The sequence below is a fragment of the Protomyctophum bolini genome, assembly GCF_963924005.1.
Source record: "Protomyctophum bolini genome assembly, chromosome: 19".
NCBI classification, from domain to species: Eukaryota; Metazoa; Chordata; class Actinopteri; order Myctophiformes; family Myctophidae; genus Protomyctophum; species Protomyctophum bolini.
The window spans coordinates 20,989,638-20,997,137 of record NC_137880.1 but is presented as its reverse complement, the minus strand read 5'-3'; the positions used below and the strand labels follow the sequence as shown (position 1 = coordinate 20,997,137).

Here is a 7,500-nt window from a genome sequence, read left to right as displayed (position 1 = left end):
CAGTTTGTGTACAAACCCATCCATTCTCAGGAAGGACCCGGCTCGAGTCTAATTCGGGGGTCACTAGGAGATCAGCTGCGTGTTTGGTAAATAATAAATACAATCATGGGAGCAGCTGAGCGGCCGGTGAAATCTGATCATGTGTTTGTTGTTTGGGGAGAAATTAACAAGTGCACAAGGTGGAGTTAAAGGCAGACGCTTTGAGCGAGCGAGAGAGAGAGAGAGAGAGAGAGAGAGAGAGAGAGAGATGTAGTGCCTGTCAAATGCCACTGTCAGTAGCCATGAAAAAAATAACTATGGAGATTTGATCAATCGCCATGGTAACGGTCATACAATACTCCACCCTAACCACCCCCTGCAAATATTTGCATTCCTTGCGTGAATACAGAGACACGACAACCCCCCCAACATACTCTCCAAGAGATAGGTAGGGTGCTCCAGCGAAGCAAGGGACACATAATGCGTGCGCGCACACACACACACACACACACACACACACACACACTCTCTCTCTCTCTCTCACACACACACACACACACACACACACACACACACACACACATTCCAGAGGGGATTTGAGAGCCTCCCAGGAGACTTTGTGCTCCACCGAGACAAAAGACGCCTGGACGGAGGATAGAGGATCCCTCCTTTCACTGACAATCTCTCTCTCTCTCTTTCCGTCTCTCGTCACACACTCACATTCCCTTGGAGGACAGTCAAGTGCAGGTGTAACTATGTGCCTTTGAGCAACGCACTCCAACACCTCCAGTGGAGCTGCTTGGCGCCGGCAGCAGAAGCCTGCCGGGGGCATGATGAGTTCAAGTGTGCTTAATCACTTTCAACCCGCCGTCTCTATTTCGGGCATGTCATTAAAGCGAACATTTAATTTGGACAGCATGGCTCTGAAAGAAGTAGCCGGCTATAAGAGTGTCTGTAAGTGTCTGTAAGTGTAATCTCTCAAACTGCTGGACCCCTTTTCTTGGGGTGTTACGTGACGTCATTGGCTAGCTAGACTCTTTCACAGCTAAAGCCTGATTTATACTTAGTTGCATGCCAGTGTCACACACAGAAAATAGCAGATCTACAAGCTCACAATGTGCTATGTTGTGAGCTAGTAGATCCACTATTCCACAGTATACTGTAAATTAGGCATAAGTCGTCTATAAGGAAGTGAATAATGGTGGTTGAGTCGGCCTAAAACCTTGCCTAAATACACTGTATGTCATATATATACACGTCATAGACGACTGGCAGCATGAACTCCCAGATCCATATGAAGCCACACATATTAGACCCAGTCTTGTTTTTTCAAATATTGCAAAAATTGCAGATCTACAAGCTCATAACGCGTTGCAATCCAGTGTGAGCTTGTAGATCAACAATTTTCACAATTCATCGTGTGACCAAATATGAAATTGATTAGTTCAATTAAGTGTTGCTCCCCTAGATGCAACCCACGTTGACAGAGGAAATTCCTGTCTCTGTTACAATTTACAATTAGAATTAACAAGTCAATTTCCATTATTAAACAAGTAAGGTCTTTGGAGGTAAGGGCTGTAGTTTTTACATGCATGGACTGCACTCCAGTAGCGGAAAATGGTTATATGTCGCACATTAGCACAACATCAGATATACAGACGTAATGTAAAAAACCTGGTTTCCCATAACATGAATGTGAAGAAATGCATTTGTAATGCAGTTCGTTTATAATAGCACTGTGACCAGTGACCATTAGCCATGCTTTTCTCCTTACATCAATTAAATTATTGATGATTGAAGACGAGTACTAGTAGTGAGTTACTAAACATTCAACAGAACATAATTCTTGAGGGGCGCTAAGCCCCTCCAATGCATGGCTTTTGAAAATGACTTAATATGGCAGCCAAGTCAATGGACTTTTTGTTTTGTTTGTTTTAGACTAACACTTACAGTATGACGTAAATCGAATGGCAGCCAAGTTAAGTCTATGGACTTTTAATGTTTATTTAGGGCAGCAGTTAAAAAAACATTGACAACATGAGACGGCATGTGGCCAATATAAATACAGTGGGCTTCAATCACACTTCACATGAGTGTGATTTTATTATTTAGTATTGTAGTAAATATCAAACTTTTTGATTTGCTATCACAATGCTCAGATGTATTTTTGGTTTTAAAACGTGCAGTCATGCCAGTGCATATTAAACATAAACTTTAATAAAAATAATGAGATGTTTCTGGGGGGACAAAGTCAAAATGGAAATTGAATGATTGTCTTACAGTGGGAATGGTCAGGTCTAGCAGCCAGTAGTAGCTAGTAGGCTTAAAGCTTAATTTATGCTCTGTCCTGCTCCTGAAATAGCGGCAACAAGTTGCATTGTGAGTTTGCAGATCAGCTATGAATCAGGCTTGATGCTCAATAAATTGGCCTAGGATAAGAATGACAATAAGGATGTTATTGTCATGTGTAAATGTTTTAATTACATCTAGCCGGGAATATCATCAAATAATGATATCTCCTTAGCTATAACCACTTACTTAAGACTCATTGTATAATGTATTATTTCTAGCCCGACCTTGCTGTTTACAACACTGTCTGTCTGTCTGTCTGTCTGTCTGTCTGTCTGTCTGTCTGTCTGTCTGTCTGTCTGTATAGCTGACATGGAGGAACATTTGGTGTGAGTCTTGGCTTTCTATTTTAACCCTGAATATTTAGAACCCTCAGATATAATTACCCTTCCTGCAATTACTCCCAGCCATGTTAGCTAAGGCTAGGTTATGGCACCATCTGATTGGTGCGTTCACAACCAATGGGTCAGGGCACAAAGATGAGTCACAAATCATTGTTGGAATATTGCATCTGAAAGGCAAGATGTTCCCATGTCGCTGTAGTATTGGGCAGGCTTAATACAATACAAAATAACATAGGCCTAATTAATGAATTAAAAGGGTAGTAGTTTAGGAACAGGGTATACTGTATATCATTAGTTTGAATAAGAGATTACAAAATCCATTCTGAGGATTATACGTACATGCAATTAAGAGATACAGATTAAGAAAAACATCTTAAAGCGTATTACTTAAGTGGCAATCAAAATACTCAACTTAAAGAAATGATGCCAGGTGGTAATGACGTATCAATATATATAGTTTTTTGAGGGCCAGCTTTCCGGGTTGAACATTGGCTGATGATTGTCTGATCACCCCATAACGATGATTTGATTGGCTGAGCAAAGTACATATTGAAGATAAAATTGAGGGCAGAAAAGTTATTATTCTTTTTATTGATATAGGCGTTTAGTTGGTGATATGGGTTATGTGGGAACAGCACAGGGCAAGGAGACTGTCTGTCTGTTACTGACATGCTATACTTCTCTTACAGACAGCCCTGCTATAGAAAGACCAAAAATAGAGGGGAGGTGGGGGTGGCAGAGAGACAAGGACAGGGAGAAAGGAAAGAGAGTGCTGTTAAGAGTCACTAACCACTCTCTTTCTTTGAGATAGAAAGAGGAAGAGAAACTCAGTGACAGAAACAGGACGGCTGGACCGAGAAAGACAGAGAGAGAGAGAGAGAGAGAGAGAGAGAGAGAGAGAGAGAGAATATATGTGGCAGTCAGCAACAGGCTGTTTGTAGTGTAGTCATCTGGTACCACCATGGTGTTTTATTATGGCTCCCATTTGCTGAGCTATATGGAAACAAATAGCCAAACAAACTACACACACACACTCCAAATGAAGGGAACACAGGGCAGGTCTTCTGTTCTGGGCTAATTCAAGTTTAGTATAACGCATTTGAATGGAAATGCACTGTTCAGACTTTCTTTTTGACACGTGGATCCTCACAAAGGACAATCTTTGTATGTGCGTGCAGCATGCGTGTGTGTGTGTGTGTGTGTGTGTGTGTGTGTGTGTGTGTGTGTGTGTGTGTGTGTGTGTGTGTGTGTGTGTGTGTGGGGTCTCACCTCTCTGTGTTAGGGGGTCACACAGGACAGAGGGTTCACAGAAAAGGACGTCTAGAGGAGAGAAAAGAGAGAGGGAGAAAGAAGGACGACTTGAATATGAATAAGTCTTTTCACTCTATCGACAAAAACATGCTAGGGGCTCCTCGAGGGACAGAGGAGCCTATGGGTATAGGGGCGAAGACTAATCGAACCATCTAGTAGCTGGTTCCTGCAAAGTTTCCCTCAAAGACCCCATGCTGCCAACACACATGCTTGCAACTATCAATTACTTTATAAATTAATCGAATAATTGATTGATTATAGATTTTGTGGCTTTTTGTCCAATTGATTCATTGATTGGATTGCATGGTAATATGCATGGAAGCGTCTAGTTTAGTCTTTTCAACTTATATATTTTCAAATACAATTCTAGTTAGTACTGCACTGAAATGTTAATTTATACAACACAATTGTGTATCACGATTCATAATCCTGTAGGCTACATAAACAATCCCACCATACAACATTATAGTGTTGTGGGTAAATTCATTATACACTAAAGAACACAAGACTTGACTTAGGCTTAATAGCTGTTAATTGGTTGGGATATTTTCAGACTGATTCACCTACTGTCAGTAGGTACTTTTCAAAGGTGTGATATAAATTAAATGTATTAATATAGATTCTGTATAGTGACATCCACCAAAACTGTCCCACAGGCCCCATCCAGCCTGCAGCTGACAGGTGGCTGTGATCACTTCATCAAACGTTCCCTGGTCCTGATGTCATTGACAAATCAAACCACACAGGCATTACAACTAGATTCTGAGACCCAGAGCTAGTGTGTGGGGGAATAGATACACACTAAGCTAAATAAATCACTACATCTTGTAAAACGTTGACCAATCAGTCTGTGTACAGTAAAAGGATATGCTAAGATCATGGGCGTTGCCCAGTTATTACACAGCCTGCTAGTCTAATGAGGTGAATATAAATTAACCCCTGGAACCTTGGTGTACCTATTCTAGGCATATCATAACATTCTGTTAAAATAGCCATGTGAGTGTGTAGATCCGCTGTTTTCTGCACAGAGATTTGGTGTGTAGAGGCTAAAGGGAGTAGGCCGAGGACAGAGCCATAGGGGACCCGAGTCAGTGAAGTAAGCGAGTAGGGTTTAAAACTACATTCACCACTTGTTTGAATGTTGTGTGATGTTACAATGAGATGGCCGACACGAGTGAGGTAGAATAATAGAGAACTTCAAGTGAACAATCCGAGCTGGTCGTGGACTACAGGAGGACGAAAACAGCTAGCACAATCCCATCACATCGACGACATTGCAGTAGAGAGGGTCAGTAACTTCAAGTTCCTCGCTCTGCGTACAGTCAGGGCTGGCCGATGGCATAAGAAGTCTATGTGGTTACTTAGGGCCACAACTAGGGGGGCCAGAATTAATGGCAGATATGTTTTCTCTGGAGCCTGTCATCGTCACAGAAATTGTAGTCTCTCGAGACAGACTGTTGACTGGTGCTGTTTTCCCTTTGTTTTGCAGATGGGTTCCCAGATTGCATAAATTGTAATGTTGTGTGTTTGTGTGCATGTGTGTGCACATGTTTGCGTGTGCGTATGATTTGGTGTTTGTGCTGGAAGTGTTTTGAGGATACAAATAATCTTGCTTAGGGCCACCAAGAGCCCTGCGTACACATACAGTACACATCACAGAGGAACTCTCCTGGGACAAGCACACACTGGCCAATTGGTGAAGCAAAGCCTCTTTTACCTCAGGCAACTGAAGAAGTTTGGAATGTATGTGACTATAGGCTACATGAGCACTCTATATAGATTGGCAATTTGAAAATAGCCAATCTACAGAAATCTATTAGAAAACAAGCCCAAAAAAGCATTTATACTTTAGAAACAAGCCCCAAAAAATGCAACACGCAACTACCAATATTTACAAGCAACTTTACAGGAAGACAAGCCAAAAAAAAGCAGACATGGCAACACTGCTGAGTATACCTACTGTCAATCATAGGCTCTATTTTTAACACAGATCAGGAAGACTGGTTGACTATGCACATTTTGTCAATTATCACTCACTTAAACATGCACGCACGCACGCACGCACGCACGCACGCACGCACGCACGCACGCACGCACGCACACACACACACACACACACACACACACACACACACACACACACACACACACACACACACACACACACACACACACACACACACACACACACACACACACACACACACACACACACACACACACACACACACACACACACACACACACACACACACACACACACACACACACACACACACACACACAAAAAAAACACACACTCTCCTGACACTCTGCATCATCATCATCACACTTATGCAGGTGCCGCACCTGCAAAGGCTAAATACACAACACACAGTACTGTACTTTCTCACACGTACACGTACACGACACGTATGTACACACACACACACAAACAGTCTGAACTTAAGGCCAAACAAGGCTCCATATACTGGCTTCTACACCCACACACACACACACACACACACACACACACACACACACACACACACACACACACTCACCGGTGCTCTGGGTGTTAAAATTCCAAAGAAAGAATTGTGTCTTAAGGTTTGGATTCCCACACAGTATCTATCCACAGACTTATTGAGAGTCAGAGCTGAAATGGCAATGATGACACACACAGGCAGTGACAAGCATCAGGCTGGCAACGAGGGGAACTCAACAGGGGGAAAGGGCGTTTACAGCTCACTGTACGTGCACACATGCGCGCACACACACAGACACGCACACTCCCTCACTTACCATTCCTTGACCACATGACCAGTTGCAGCTGCTCTCTACTCTCATCGTCTGCCCTGACAGGACCTGGCCCATAGTTCATACAGTATGTGTATGTGGATGAGATAAGCTTTCAATTTAAACACACAGACATTTGAGTGCCATTTCGTAACCCGGGTAACAGCCATGGTTGGCAACTTGTGCATTGGTAAGCCATACCCACATCCCTTAAAAGCATTTAGAAAATAATTCAACGTTTGACATATATTGTGTCTTCCAAAATGTTGTCTGTTTCTCAATTTATATTGATATAATTAATTTACTATATTATGTACTAATATCTAATATAAATTCATAAAAGCATCAATCATCAATGTTATAATAAACCACTTTCAACCTGCCGTCTCTATTTTGGGCATGTCATTATAGGTGAAAACTTAAATAATATATTAAAATATAGTAAATCCGTTCTCTCTGCATTCTAGACTATATGTCAAACAACTAAGTATAAATGGCTTAAAGTTTAAGTGTTCTTCCTGTGCTTTGCACTCTGAACCCTGACCCCTACATTACAGTAGAGACACCCAGGCTGACCCAGCGACACCCTGAGGTGAATATAGACAGGTATAAACAGCAGCAACAAATCTCTGGTTACACAAATGAATGCACATGCACACGCACACACGCGTGCATGCACACACACACACACACACACACACACACACACACACACACACACACACACACACACACACAC

The 7,500-nt window shown here is 42.2% G+C and overlaps 1 protein-coding gene across 7 annotated transcripts in view; it reads right to left on the bottom strand.

Annotated features, from left to right (window-relative positions):
• dtnba (dystrobrevin, beta a) overlaps positions 1–7,500 on the bottom strand; it is a 28,537-nt gene that overhangs the window by 18,599 nt on the left and 2,438 nt on the right. For 6 of the 7 annotated variants that reach the window (XM_080791128.1, XM_080791130.1, XM_080791133.1 and 3 more), the window contains exons 1-2: positions 6,527–6,667; positions 3,942–3,992 (exon numbers count right to left, since the gene is read on the bottom strand). The gene's annotated coding sequence lies outside the window, so the exon portion shown is untranslated. Of the gene's footprint in view, positions 1–3,941; positions 3,993–6,526; positions 6,668–7,500 lie in introns of those variants that run through there. The other variant, XM_080791129.1, reaches the window with a different exon arrangement.